The following is a 16,280-nucleotide window of genomic DNA, read 5'->3' as shown; positions in this document are numbered from 1 at the left end:
GAATGTAAATACAATAGTAAAAAGTCCTATTTATACTAAACTAGTTACTAGGGTTTACAGAAATGAGTAAATGATGCAGAAATCCAATTCTGGGGCCCACTTGGTATGTGCTTGGGCTGAGCATTGAGCTTTACACGTGTAGAGGTCTTTCTTGGAGTTGAACGCCAGTTTGTAACCTGTTTCTGGCGTTTAACTCCACTTTGCAACCTGTTTCTGGCGTTTGACTCCAGAATGCAGCATGGAACTGGCATTCAACGCCAGTTTACGTCGTCTATCCCTAATCAAAGTATGGACTATTATATATTGATGGAAAGCCCTGGATGTCTACTTTCCAACGCAATTAGGAGCGCGCCATTTGGAGTTCTGTAGCTTGAGAAAATCCACTTTGAGTTCAGGAAGGTCAGAATCCAACAGCATCTGTAGTCCTTCTTCAACCTCTGAATCTGATTTTTGCTCAAGTTCCTTAATTTCAGCCAGAAATTACCTGAAATCATAGAAAAACACACAAACTCATAGTAAAGTCCAGAAATGTGAATTTTAATTAAAAACTAATAAAAATATACTCAAAACTAACTAAATCATACTGAAAACTATGTAAAAACAATGCCAAAAAGCGTATAAATTATCCGCTCTTTGTGAGCCAACTTTGGCCACCAACATTGCTTCCTCTGCTTCTTCCTTGCCCTTTCCTCTGCTTCTCCTCACCTATCATCAGCCAAACAAATGTATCAAAGCCTTGCCACAATCACAAGATTTTGCATCATTCATAGCATTCAAGTAAATCTTGCATAAATCTCATGAAAATACACAAAATTAACAATATTTGATTGAATCAATAGGCAAGCATACCTTTCTCATCCAAAACTTACTTATTGCCTAAGAAAGTGCATGAAACCAAATGAAAACTAATGAGAAAGGCTTGTGAAACTAGCCTAAGATGTCTAGGCATCACAACACCAAACTTAAATCTTACTTGTCCCCAAGAAAGTAGTAAAACATAAGAAGAATGAATGAAAACAGAGAAGAGTTTAGGTCCTTATTGGAGGATAATCAATCTTGGTTCATGGGATTTCATGCAGGATATCTTTGAAGCTCAACACTTATTGATTTCCAGGCCACAACATCCCTTTAAGTACTAACTAAGGTGCTTCTATGAAAACCTTTTTATTCCTTGATCCTTGGTGCCTTTCTTCTTTCTTAGAAACTTATTCTTTATTTAGCTTAGTGTTCTGTGTTGAGGTAGCTTTTTAAGGTAAGTTTTCAGTTAACACTCTCGACCCATTTGGCTCAAGGTGTTGGGTGATGAAGCACCCCTCAGACCTACTCACTCAAGCCTCTCCTCAACACATACACACCACAGGCATTTGGCTTGTAATTCAACCTAGAGACATTGAAATGGTTGCAAATAACCAATTCATGTACACTTCTAAAAGAAATCCTGTGAATAATGGGACAAATCAGAAGAAAGGAGTTCTTGAGATTGATACTCTGAATGCCATATTAGCTCAGAACAAAATATTGACTCAGCAAGTCAATATGATTTCTCAGAGTCTGTCTAGAATGCTAGCAGCAACAGGCAGTACCAAAGAAGCTTCATCTGAAGAAGAAGCTTATGATCCTGAGAACCCAGCAATGGAAGAGGTGAATTACATGGGAGAACCCTATGGAAACACCTATAATCCTTCATGGAGAAATCATCCAAATCTCTCATGGAAGGACCAACAGAGGCCTCAATAAGGCTTCAACAACAGTAATGGTGGAAGAAATAGGTTTAGCAATAGCAAGCCTTTTCCACCATCTTCTCAGCAACAGACAGAGAATTCTAAGTAGAGCCACTCTGACTTAGCAGCTATAGTCTTTGATCTAATTAAAACCACTCAAAGTTTCATGTCTGAAACAAGATCCTCCATTAGAAATTTGGAGGCACAAGTGGGTCAACTGAGTAAGAAAGTTACTGAACTCCCTCCTAGTACTCTCCCAAGCAATACAGAAGAGAACCCAAAGAGAGAATGCAAGGCCATAAACATGTCCCACATGGCCGAATGCATAGAGGAGGGAAACGCAGTGATTTCCACTGAGGAAGACCTCAATGGACGTCCACTGGCCTCCAAGGAGTTCCCTAATGAGGAACCATGGGAATCTGAGGCTCACACTGAGACCATAGAGATTCCATTGAATTTACTTCTGCCATTCATGAGCTCTGAGGAGTATTCTTCCTCTGAAGAGGATGAAGATGTTACTGAAGAGCAAGTTGCTAAGTACCTTGGAGCAATCATGCAGTTAAATGCTAAGCTATTTGGTAATGAGACTTGGGAGGATGAACCTCCCTTGCTCACCAAAGAACTGGATGACTTGACTAGGCAGAGATTACCTCAGAAGAGACAAGATCCTAGAAAATTCTCAATACCTTGTACTATAGGCACCATGACCTTTGAGACGGCTCTGTGTGACCTGGGGTCAAGTATAAACCTCATGCCACTCTCTGTGATGGAGAAGCTAGGGATCCTTGAGGTACAAGCTGCAAGAATCTCACTAGAGATGGCAGACAATTCAAGGAAACAGGCTTATGGACTTGTAGAGGATGTCTTGGTAAAGGTTGAAGGCCACTACATCCCTGCTGATTTCATAATCCTAGACACTGGGAAGTGTAAGGATGAATCCATCATCCTTGGCAGACCCTTCCTAGCCACAGCAAAAGCTGTGATTGATGTTGACAGAGGAGAATTAGTCCTTCAAGTGAATGAGGACTCCCTTGTGTTTAAGGCTCAAGGATCTCCTTCTGTAACCATGGAGGGGAAGCATGAAAAACTTCTCTCAATGCAGAGTCAAGCAGAGCCCCCACATTCAAACTCTAAGTTTGGTATTGGGAGACCATCATCATGCTCTGAGTATCTGTGAGGCTCCATGAGAGCCCACTGTAAAGCTATTGACATTAAAGAAGCGCTCGTTGGGAGGCAACCCAATTTTATCATATCTATTTATTTTCCATTGTTATTTCATGTTTTCTGTAGGTTGATGATCATGTGAAGTCACAAAAATAACTGAAAAAGCAAAAACAGAATGAAAAATAGTATTAAAAATAGCACACCCTGGAGGAGAAATTTACTGGCGTTTAAGGGTAGCAGAATGGGCGTTAAACGCCCAGTCTGGCACCATTCTGGGCGTTTAACGCTAGAAATGGGCACCAGACTGGCGTTTAACGCCAGAAAGGGGCACAAAGCTGGCGTTTAACACCAGAAAAGGGCACAGAGCTGGCGTTTAAACGCCAGAAAGGGGAGAAAAGTTGGCGTTAAACGCCAGAAATTGGCAGCAACCTGGCGTTTAACGCCAGGATTGGCAATCAAGGGGGTGTTTACACGCCAACATGGTGCAGGGATGAGAAAGCCTTGACACCTCAGGATCTGTGAACCCCACAGGATCCCCACCTACCTCATCTCTCTCTCCCTTTTCTTCACACTTTCCTATAACACCCTTCCCTAAATACCCTTCACCAATCACCTCAATACCTCTTCCCCAAATACCCCTCACCTATCAACTCCTACCCTCTTCTCCATAATCTCTTCACCAATCCACATCCATCCATCATAAAACCCCACCTACCTCACCATTCAAATTCAAACCACTTTCCCTCCCAAACCCACCCATACATGGCCGAAACCTACCCCTCTCTCCACTCCTATATAAACCCCTCCTCCCTCCTTCATTTTCACACATCACAAACACTTCTTTCCCTACTCGGCCGAATGCTTCCCACTTTTCCATCTCCTCCATTTTATTCTTCTTCTACTCTTTTCTTTCTTCTTTTGCTCGAGGACAAGCAAACCTTCTAAGTTTGGTGTGGTAAAAGATAAAGCTTTTTGTTTTTCCATAACCATTTATGGCACCAAAGGCCGGAGAAACCTCTAGAAAGAGGAAAGGGAAGGCAAAAGCTTCCACCTTCGAGTCATGGGAGATGGAGAGATTCATCTCAAGGGTGTATCAAGACCACTTCTACGAAGTTGTGGCCAAGAAGAAGGTGATCCCCGAGGTCCCCTTCAAGCTCAAAAAGGGTGAATATCCAGAGATCCGACAAGAGATTCGAAGAAGAGATTGGGAAATTCTCACCAACTCCATTCAACAAGAGTTCTATGCCAATGCATGGATCACCAAGAACTATGATCAAAGTGTGAACCCGGACCCAAAGAATTGGCTTACAATGGTTCGGGGGAAATGCTTAGATTTTAGTCCGGAAAATGTAAGGTTGGCATTCAACTTGCCCATGATGCAAGGAGATGCACACCCCTATACTAGAAGGGTCAACTTTGATCAAAGGTTGGACCAAGTCCTCATAGACATTTGTGAAGAGGGCGCTCGATGGAAGAGAGATTCAAGAGGGAAGCCGGTTCAACTAAGAAGGCATGACCTCAAGCCCGTGGCTAGGGGATGGTTGGAGTTTATCCAACGCTCAATCATTCCTACTAGCAACCGGTCTGAAGTTACTATAGACCGGGCTATCATGATCCATAGCATCATGATTGAAGAGGAAGTAGAAGTTCATGAGGTTATATCCCTAGAGCTCTACAAGGTGGCGGACAAGTCCTCTACTTTGGCAAGGTTATCCTTCCCTCATCTCAATTGTCACCTCTGCAATTCAGCTGGAATTGACATAGAGGAAGACACCCTCATTGAAGAGGACAAACCCATCACTAAGAAAAGGATGGAGCAAATAAGAGAGCCCACTCATGGACATCAACAAGAGCATGAGGAAATTCCTCATCATGAAATCCCTGAGATGCCTCAAGGGATGCATTTTCCTCCACAAAACTATTGGGAGCAAATCAACACCTCCCTAGGAGAATTGAGTTCCAATATGGGACAACTAAGGATGGAGCACCAAGAGCATTCTATCCTCCTCCATGAAATTAGAGAAGACCAAAGAATCATGAGGGAGGAGCAACAAAGGCAAGGAAGAGACATTGAGGAGCTCAAACACTCCATAAGATCTTTAAGAGGAAGAACAAGCCGCCATCACTAAGGTGGACCCGTTCTTTAATTTCCTTGTTCTTATTTTTCTATTTTTCGAAAATTATGCTTTATGTTTTATTTATGTTTGTGTCTTATTACATGATCACTAGTGTCTAAGTGTCTATGCCATAAAGCTATGAATGTGGTGGCAATACTTTTTGTTTTTCTGAATGAATGCTTGAACAGTGCATATTTTTTATATTGTTGTTTATGAATGTTAAAATTGTTGGCTCTTGAAAGAATGATGGAAAAGGAGAAATGTTATTGATAATCTGAAAAATCATAAAATTGATTCTTGAAGCAAGAAAAAGCAGTGAAAAGCTTGCAGAAAAAAAAGAAAGGGCGAAAAAAAATATAAAAGAAAAAGAAAGAAGAAAAAGCAAGTAGAAAAAGCCAATAGCCCTTTAAACCAAAAGGCAAGGGTAATAAAAAGGATCCAAGGCTGCATCAGTGGATAGGAGGGCCCACAGGAATAAAATTCTGGCCTAAGCGGCTAAACCAAGCTGTCCCTAACCATGTGCTTGTGGCGTGAAGGTGTGAAGTGAAAAGCTTGAGACTGAGCGGTTAAAGTCGTGGTCCAAAGCAAAAAGAGTGTGCTTAAGAGTTCTGGACACCTCTAATTGGGGACTCTAGCAAAGCTGAGTCACAATCTGAAAAGGTTTACCCAGTTATGTGTCTGTGGCATTTATGTATCCGGTGGTAATACTGGAAAACAAAATGCTTAGGGTCACGGCCAAGACTCATAAAGTAACTGTGTTCAAGAATCAACATACTGAACTAGGAGAATCAATAACACTAACTGAATTCTGAGTTCCTATAGATGCCAATCATTCTGAACTTCAAAGGATAAAGTGAGATGCCAAAACTGTTCAGAAGCAAAAAGCTAATAGTCCCGCTCATCTAATTAAGACTGATCTTCATAGATATTTTTGGAATTCATTGTATATTCTCTTCTTTTTATCCTATTTGATTTTCAGTTGCTTGGGGACAAGCAACAATTTAAGTTTGGTGTTGTGATGAGCGGATACTTTATACGCTTTTTGGCATTGTTTTTAGGTAGTTTTTAGTATGTTTTAGTTAGTTTTTATTATATTTTTATTAGTTTTTAAATAAAAATCATATTTCTAGACTTTACTATGAGTTTGTGTGTTTTTCTGTGATTTCAGGTATTTTCTGGCTAAAATTGAGGGACCTGAGCAAAAATCAGATTCAGAGGCTGAAAAAGAACTGCAGATGCTGTTGGATTCTGACCTCCCTGCACTCGAAGTGGATTTTCTGGAGCTACAGAGGCCCAATTGGAGAGCTCTCAATTGCGTTGGAAAGTAGACATCCTGGGCTTTCCAGCAATATATAATAGTCCATGCTTTGTCTGAGATTTGATGGCCCAAACCAGCGTTCCAATTCAGCATAAAAATTTTGGCGTCAAAACGCCAGAACTGGCATAAAAGCTGGAGTTAAGCGCCCAAACTGGTACAAAAATTGGCGTTTAACTCCAAGAAAAGTCTCTACACATGGAAGCTTCAATGCTCAGCCCAAGCACACACCAAGTGGACCCGGAAGTGGATTTTTGCATCATTCACTCATTTCTGTAAATCTTAGGTTACTAGTTTTCTATAAATAGGAACCTTTTGCTATTGTATCTTAAAATCTTTTGACCATCTTTGGAACTTATATGTTCACGTTTGGGGGCTGGCCTCACGGCCATGCCTAGACCTTTTGTTCTTGTATATTTTCAACGGTGGAGCTTCTACACACCATAGATTAAGGTGTGGAGCTTTGCTGTTCCTCATGAATTAATGCAAAGTACTATTGTTTTTCTATTCAACTCAAGCCTATTTCTTCTCCAAGATATACACTCATTCTTCAACCTGACAAATGTGATGATCCGTGACACTTATCATCATTCTCACCTATGAACGCGTGCCTGACAACCACTTCCGTTCTACTTGCACTAGCTTGAGTGCGTATCTCTTAGCCTCCTGGTTCATGAGGCATGGTTGCCTCGCCTGACAACCGAGCCTTCCATTCAAGGAGATCAGAGTCTTCGTAGTATAGGCTAGAATCAATTGGCAGCATTTTTGAGATCCGGAAAGTCTAAACTTTGTCTGTGGTATTCCGAGTAGGATATGGGAAGGGATGACTGTGACGAGCTTCAAACTCGCGAGTGTTGGGCATAGTGACAGACGCAAAAGGATCAATGGATCCTATTCCAACATGATCGAGAACCAACAGCTGATTAGCCATGCGGTGATAGCGCATTTGGACCATTTTCACTGAGAGAACGAGAGGTAGCCATTGACAACGGTGAAACCCAACATAAGCTTGCCATGGAAAGGAGTATGAATAATTGGAAGAAGGCAATAGGAAAGCAGAGGTTCAGAAGGAACAAAGCATCTCCATACGCTTATCTGAAATTCTCACCAATGATTTACATAAGTATCTCTATCTTATTTTATGTTTTATTAATCTTTTAATTATCAAGTCTCTATAACCATTTGAATATGCCTGACTGAGATTTACAAGATGACCATAGCTTGCTTCAAGCCGACAATCTCCGTGGGATCGACCTTACTCACGTAAGGTTTATTACTTGGACGACCCAGTGCACTTGCTAGTTAGTTGTGCGGAGTTGTGACAAAGAGTTGAGATTACAATTGTGCGTACCAAGTTGTTGGCGCCATTGATGATCACAATTTCGTGCACCACTTATTACTTGTTTCTTTCTTTTTTTGTTGCCAACGTTGGTGCTGGCGTTGGTGGCCTAACTTTGCCACCAACATTGGCTTTTCTTTCCTTCTTTGTTTTTCTTCCTTTCTTCCAAGGATCCTTATTCACAAAGGTATCATATAAAGCAACTAAGTTCATACTTAGAGAACATTCTACCCTTCATCTTTATTAGTGAACTTGCTAAGTTTTCAAACATGCACCACCACTTAACCTTATTCTATCTTCTACCAAAGAGGGACTTTTACTCTTTCTTGTTTCACAACATTTTCTTTTATTCAAGCAAAGGGAATCAAAGCATACATTGAAGCAAGATGGAATGGCATAAAAACTTAGGCTAGCACACATAAATGACAATTAAAGAAAGTAAACAAATAGAATGTAAATGACTTAGACTAAAGACAAACTCATAAACTAAGCATGAGAGCATGTTCTTCCTTATTTAAATTGATGAATAAGGAGCAGCACAACCTTTCATTCTTTAGCTTGCTTTCCCTTCTTCTTCTTCTCTCCTTCTTGGTCTCCTTTTTAGTCTCCTTCTTGTGGAATGCTTATGTCTCCCTTGTCATTTTGTTTCCCCTTTTGCTTCTTCCAAAATTCAGCTTTCTTCATTTTCTTCTCTACTGCCTCTTCATGGTGCAATGCTCTTCCTACTTCCATTTCCCTTAGCCTCTCAAAGTCTTCATCATACCTTCGGATTGCTGGATTTAAGTCAGGCATATATTCAATTATGTAATTGAGCTTGGATTGAGTATTCATGTCATAATCACGTTGATTTGCATGTCTTCCATCATAAAGAGTAGTGAACTCCTTGAATGCTCTCATGCCATCAATCTGGCGTTGGGTAAGCTCTTGGATTTGCCTCTCTAGACGGTCTTGCCTTTCTGTCACTTGGTTGATGGATTGAAAGAGGTAGGAGTAATGCTCCTTGTTTTGTTCTGCAATTCCTTTTATTGATTTATGAGATGGAATTGGAAGTGTCTTTGTTGTTCTTGGCTTTACAAAAACTGCCTTGACATTTCATCAATGGCTTCTTGTATTTTCCTCATGTCCATAGTGGCTGGTATTGGAGCTTGTTCCTCCTCATGTTGCTCTTCTTCTTGTTACTCCACTCTTCTCTTTCTTTGTGGCCTTCGTTGGCTTTGGGCAGCACTGACATATGATATTCTTTGGAGGGGAATTGGCTTGCTCAGATTTAACCAAATGGGGTCTTCATCTTCAAACACCACCTTAGCTTTCTTGCAAAGGTGCAAGATGGTGCTAGGGTAGTGGAGCCAAGAGTCAGGATCACTCTTCTCGGATATCTCTTGAATGTTCTTGGCTATGAGTTCATGGACTCTAATCTCTCCTCCTATCATAATGCAGTGCACCACTCTCTTTATATTGACATCTGAAGTGTTTACACTAGCCAGGATGGATCTCCTTACAATTTTATACCATCCTTTGGCTTTTGGGATGAGGTCTCCTCTTCTTAGAAACCTTAGCATTCTATTGGAATCCCTTACCGAGTCAGCCCCAATAACACAAATATCATTGACAATCTACTCACAATCAGGGTCGCCACTTACTCTTTCATGATAACTAACCACTTCAAAATGTGTTGTTCTAAGGCCAAGAACCTTCATGATAGCCTTTGGACTGAAATCAACTTCTATACCTCTTACATAGCTTTCGTAAGAGGTGTCAATGCTTGTGTTTTGCGTCACCGTGTTGGCATAGAATTCCTTCACAAGATTTGCATTTATCCTTGTGATCGGATTAGTAAGGAGCTCCCATCTTCTTCTCTCAATCTTCTCTTTGATTTCTTGGCACTCATCCTCAGGAAGTTGGAATGGTATCTCTAGCAGTATTCCTTTAGGTTTCATCCACTCTAATTGTGTCTCGTGGAATACTGACTTGAACCTTCAATCATCAAAAGGGATTTCTTGAACGGGCTCCTTTCCCTTTCTCCTTTTAGAACTCGATGAGGCTGCCATTGGTTGCTTTATATGAACCGAATAGAAGATAGAGAATGGATGGGGAAGATTGGTTAGTGTAGCTTGTGCAAAGTAGAATGAGAGTATGGCTTGAGGGTGAAGTAAAGTGTTTGATCAAGTGAGAACAAAGACGGTTTGAACAAAGATGAGCACACGGGTATGACTTGAAGTTAAGGGGTTACAAGATGTAAAAAGTGAATGCAAGAAGGTGTAGCCTTGTGTGTGAAGCTCGGACCAAAATGAAGGTTACTTATAAAGAAAATGGTGAGGAAATGGATGGTGGGGATGTATTTGAGATAGTGAAAATGGAGGGTGTGCATGTAAGATTGAATGAAGACAAGGATTGCTTCTTTAATAGGTTGGTAGGTGATGACGGGAAATTAACATCCGCATTAACTACCGGCAAGTATACCGGGTCGCATCAAGTAGTAAAACTCACAAGAGTGAGGTCGATCCCACAGGGATTGATGGATCAAGCAATTTTAGTTGGATAATGAGTCTAGTCAAGCTAATATTGAAAGAGTTTGGTGAAATTTACTAACAAAATGTAAATTGCAAGAATTCTAAAGTGCCGAAAGTAAATGACAGAATGTAAATTGCAGAAACGTAAATGGCAAGAAACTTAAAGTGCATGAAAAAGTAAATTGCATGAAACGTAAATGGGGATTGGGTGCTGGGAAATCAAAGAAAGCAGTAAATTCAAAGTAATTAAATGAAACTCAAGGCAATCAAAGAGAGAAATAACAGAGAGACAGATTCATTAGGGATTGGAGATATTATAATCCATCATGAATCAATGGGTCTCAACTTCCTTCTCAATTATATGAGTAGATCTATGGCGGATTGTAATTGATTGGATCTCAATTCTTTGGCAATCCAATCTCTCTAATCACAATCAATCTTGCCAATTCCTTGATCTAATTGTCATGAGAAGATGTTAAGCATGTTCTCTTATCCATAAGCCACACAAATCCTCAAGACCTCAATTCCTCCTGAATAGTGTTGGTCAAGAGAATTGTGAAGGATAGAGCTCCAATTCTAATGCTCATGATTCCCCTTCCAAGGCTCACACAAGCATTCAATAGATTCAAACCCCCTTCCGTAGTGAGTAAATCTCAATTAAAACAAAAGATATCCTATAGCTACACAAGCAGATTGAGAAGAAGAAGATGTTCATTCAATCATTAGGATTACAATAGAGCTCCTCCCCTAATGAAATGGGGGTTTAGTTCATCGTTGCTCTAAGAACAGTTGCAGGAAATTTAAATTGCATGAAAGTAAATCAAGCTCAATGTAAACTCAAATGTAAAAGTGCAGAAAAGTAAAAGTGTCTGAAATTGAAATTACATAAAACTAAATGAAGCTCAATACAAACTAAAATGTAGAATTTCAAAAAAGAAAAGTGTATCTAAACTAAGAATCCTATACTAAGCTCTCTGGAGTCTCTAATCCTCCAAGAGAGTTCTGGAGTCTCTAATCCTCCAGCCTTCAGAGCCTTCTTTTTCATCTTCAAAAACTCCTCTATTTATACTTTTATTCTCATCTTCAATTGGGTCTTCATGTACTTGGATGTGGGCTTTTGGCCTTGATTGAAGTAAGCTTTGGGTGGCTCTTTTTTGACGTTGACATTGGGATCAATTCACTAACGTTCCTACTTGCATGGGTGCCACTAAAAATGAGCTCAGCATGGACGTTGATTACTAACGTTGGTGGGCACTAACGTTGGCCAACGTTCCCTTTGAAACCATTGGGGAACGTTTGTGGCAACGTTTGTACACCAACATTACTACCAACGTTTGCTTGGTCACGCGTGCGCGTCGCCCACGCGTACGCGTCAAAACTGCTTTTTTACCATTTTACGCGTGCGCGTCACCCACGCGTACACGTGACTTGCTATTTTTCCACTTTCACGCGTACGCGTCACAGCAAATTTTCCAAGGATTTTATCGAAGACGTTGGTGAGAAACGTTTGAGGCAACGTTTGCATACCAACGTTGGCCTGGTCACGCGTGAGCGTCACCGACGCGTACGCGTGGAATGTAAATTTCCACGCTCACGCGTACGCATCGCCCACGTGTGCTCGTCGCAGCCATTTTTTCCAATGCATTCCTTGAGATTTTGTCGAAGACGTTGGTGAGCAACGTTGGTTCACTGACGTTCCTGCCAGCGTTGGGCACCCCTTTTTGCTTAGTAACGTTGCCAGCAACGTTAGTGAGCTTCTTTGGGCCACCAACGTTGCTTTGTTGAGCCTTGGAGCATTGGAGGGCAACGTTGCTTTGCAAGCTTGGAACATTTGAGGCAAAGTTTATGGCAACGTTGGTGAGCTAACTTAGCCACCAACGTTGCTCTCATTCCTTGATAAGCCTTCATAAGCCAATGTTTTTGGCAACGTTGGTGGACCAACTTTGGCCACCAACGTTGCCTTCTTTGCTTCTTCCTTGCCCTTCCTCTGCTTCTCTTCACCTATCATCAACCAAACAAATGCATCAAAGCCTTGCCATAATCACCAGATTTTGCATCATTCATAGCATCAATCAATTCTTGCATAAATCTCATGAAAATGCACATAATTAACAGCGTTTGATTGAATCAAGACATGCATGTAATTCTCATCCAAATGCTTGCTTATTGCCTAATAAATGCATGAAAACCAAGTAAAAACTAATGAAAAAGGCTTGTGAAACTAGCCTAAGATGCCTAGGTATCAGTAGGTTCGGTCATCAAGGTGACACACCTAACCAACCAATGTGCAAGATTGTGCTTCCCCATGAGCAACTTCCAAGGACATGTGACTTGCTTTAGCGCTAGGATAGCTGAGCCTCTCCTTGACTTGTCCTCTCCATCAATCTTCTCTTCCATGTGCCTATTAACCATAACGAAACATGAATTAAATCAATTTAAATGGCGGAAAAATGAAAAGCATTAACTAACTTTTGAACTTTTGAAAATTTGGCTAAGTGTTCCCCATGAATCATCAATCAAAACGTGACTCTTGCAAGCATATATATCACGTTGGTGGACACCAAACTCACTGTTTGGTCATGTGGTTCAAAGAATTAAATTCAATTCCTAGGATGGACATATTGTAAGTCTTATGCATCATCCTAGGTGCCTTGCACACCAAGCTTGTTATCCACCATATAATTCATGTAAAAGTTCAATGAAATCCTTGTCACCTTTGATTCAATTATCATGAGGATTACTTTATTTTCTTCTTTAAAATATGAACTCAAAAAGAATGCAAAACATGGTTTAACTCTCATGAAATTCAAGGCTTAAAATAAATCTGACTCTCATTCTTTATACTCCTAGCATATGTAGAACACCAAACTTAATGTTTGGCTATATACTTCAAGAAAATGCTTGAGTACATATCCTAAGATGTCTATATGTTCATCATGCTTGAAAACCATCTTAGGGTGCCTTTAGGCACACCAAACTTAGAAATTAATCGTATGCTTCAAAATGCTAAATGCAACTGTCGAATTTGTTTATGAAAGACTGAATTCATGCTAGAAAACCATTGATTATTAACACTAAAGCAATAAATGAAAATGCTAAACATGGGCTACCTCTCATGGAGCACTCTTTTATATTCACTAGGTTGGCATTAGTTCTCTGTTAGGGTGGCTGATGGTCATAGTGTCTCAGCTTATCTCCTCTCACTGTGAGCCTTATTCCTGTGTTTTGATTGACAATTTCTGCATGCTCCAATGAGAATATTCTGATGACAATGTAATATTCATTTGAATGTGGAGGGGTTTCCAACTGTTGGTAAGTTAACTTCACTTTGTCGCCCGGTGAAAACCCTTCAGTTGGGATCCTCTTGTTTCTCCACCCCTTAGGCACCTTTTTCTTGTTCTTCATCCCTTTTCTTGATGACTCTCCAATGTCAGGGGCCTTCTTCTTCACTGTCCCCTTTGGTGTCTTTTCTTGCAGCTCATTCTCAGTTTCTTTGTTCTTTTGATCCTTCTGCTTTTCTTCAGACTAAAGCTTCTTTCCCAAGAGTGAATTTATGAGTCCTGGAAATGGTTCCTTTGGCTTCTCTTTTCAGTTTAAGTCCTCCTCCTCAATCCTCATGCAGTCTTTCTTTTCACCAGGAAGTTGCATTTCTTTGAAGACATTGAGGGTGATTTGTTCATCATGTGCCCTTAAGATCATCTCTCCTTTCTTTGCATCAATGATGGCTCTTGCTGTGGCTAGAAAGGGTCTTCCCAATATGATTGAATCACTTCCTTCCTCATCTAAGTCCAGAATCACAAAATCTGCTAGAAAGATGAACTTGCCCACCTTGACTAGGAGGTTTTGTATCACTCCATTGCGTATTATGAGTGACCTATCAGCTAGTTGCAGTGACATTCTTGTAGGTTTCACCTCCTCTATGGATAGCCTTCTCATCATAGTAACTGGCATCAGATTGATGCTTGAACCTAAGTCACACAAAGCCTTATCAATTGGCATGTTGCCAATGGTACATGGTATAAAGAAACTCCCAGGATCTTTGAGTTTTGGTGGTAGGCCTTTCTGAATCACAGCACTGCACTCTTGAGTTAGGATCACAGTTTCTTTTTCTTTCCAACTTCTCTTCTTGTTGATAAGCTCCTTGAGGAATTTCGCATAGAGTGGCATTTGCTCTAATGCCTCAGTAAGTGGAAGGTTGATCTCTAGCTTCTTGAAGATTTCTAAGAATTTGGGGAATTACTGGTCCTTGATTTCTTTGTGCAGCCTTTAAGGGTATGGTAAAGGAGGGATATAGGGCTTCACCTCCTCTTTCAGCTTTTGTGGTTGCTCCTCTAAGACTTGTATTCCCTTCTTTGAGGCTTGTGGCTCTTCTTCCTTCTTGGAGTTCTCCTTATAATTCTCTTCAACCTCTACTTCTTTCTTGCTGTCAACTTTGTCATTCTCCAATGTCTTGCCATTTCTAAGTTGGATGGCCTTGCATTCCTCTTTGGGGTTAGGAATGGTATCACTTGGGAAGGCATTGGTTGGCCTTTTAGCTGGCTACTTAGATAATTTCCCAATTTGCCTTTCCAGATTCCTCATGGAAGCTTCATAATTCTTGTTGGGCATTTCTTGATTCTTCATCAGCTTCTCCATCATCATCTCCAAGTTGGAGATTCTTTGGGATTCTTGTTGTGGTTGTGGTTGAGTGTGGGATGTTGATGGTTGATGGAAGTTATTTTGGTTAGTTGAGGGGTTATTTGGTGGATAGAAGGTGGATATGGGATGATTGTTTTGAGGTTTTCTATATGAATTTTGGTTAGTGGGTTGATGGTTTTGGTGGTTTGTGTTGCGGAAGTTGTTTGGGTTAGAATTTCTCTACCATGAATTCTGGTTTTCTCCCCACTTCAGGTTGGGGTGGTTCCTCCATGAGGGGTTGTATGTGCCCCCATGGAAGTCATTTTGACCAGAATTTGGATTGTGCATGTATTGAACTTGTTCATGCTGCTTGGTGCAGGATTTAAAGTCCACAAACTAACCGGCAAGTGCACCGGGTCGTACCAAGTAGTACCTCAAGTGAGTGAGGGTCGATCCCACGAGGATTGATGGACTAAACAACAATGGTTGATTAATCTACTTAGTTAGACAAACAGAAAAGAGTGTTTTGGTATTCAAAAGCATTAAACAATAATTCAAAAATTTAATAAAGAAAGCAGTAAACAGGTTGTGAAATATGTATGGAGAAACAGTTAAGGTTTCAGAGTTATCTATTTTCCGGATTGACTTTTCTTATTAATTTATTTTAATCATGCAAGATTTAATTCATGGCAAACTATATGTGACTAGACCCTAATTCCTTACACCTTTCTAGTCTCCTCTAAAATTCATCAACCACTAATTCCTTGGTCACTTAATTCCAATTAGAGGGTGAAGTTCAATTCTAGTTTATATGCCACAGAAATCCTAATTACCCAAATATAAGAGGATTATATGTCATGTATCCCGTTAAGTCTAGATAATTAGAAATTTAGGAGAATATGTTTTCAAGTTGTTGTTCAAGTAAAGAGCTTTTCCAATACAAGAACTCAATTAGAAAGAGGGTCATACTTCCGTTCCACCCAAATTTATAAGATAAAGAACGAAAATAATTCTTGAAATAGAAATCAATACATGAATTAAAATAGAAAAATAATAGTATCAATCCATACAATAGACAGAGCTCCTAACCTTAACAGTGGAGGTTTAGTTGCTCATGGTTCAGAGTGGAAAACTGTAAATTGGGTTGAGGTGGAATGAAAAGTGAACTAATGTCCCCCTAGAAGAGAAGTTTCTTTTCTCTTTTATATCTAATCCTAATTAATTTAAAATCTATTTTCTAAAACTAAAATAATATCTTTTCCTATTTTAAATAAAATAAAGTTTAAATCAGAATTAATTTACAATCAGCGTTTTCTGCGTTTTCTGCATATGGCGCATGTCATGCGTATGCGTCAGTCACGTGTATGCGTCGATGGTCTTCTTCGCATGTTACGCGTACGTGTTAGGTACGCGCACGCGTCGCCATGGAAAGCTCCAAATCACGCGCACACGTTAGGTACGCGCATGCGTCGCTCCTCGCTAGTCAACTCTTTTAAT

The sequence above is a fragment of the Arachis ipaensis genome, chromosome B8 (genome assembly GCF_059453495.1).
Source record: "Arachis ipaensis isolate K30076 ecotype BB chromosome B8, ASM5945349v1, whole genome shotgun sequence".
Taxonomy (NCBI): Eukaryota; Viridiplantae; Streptophyta; class Magnoliopsida; order Fabales; family Fabaceae; genus Arachis; species Arachis ipaensis.
This window is presented reverse-complemented; position numbering follows the sequence as displayed.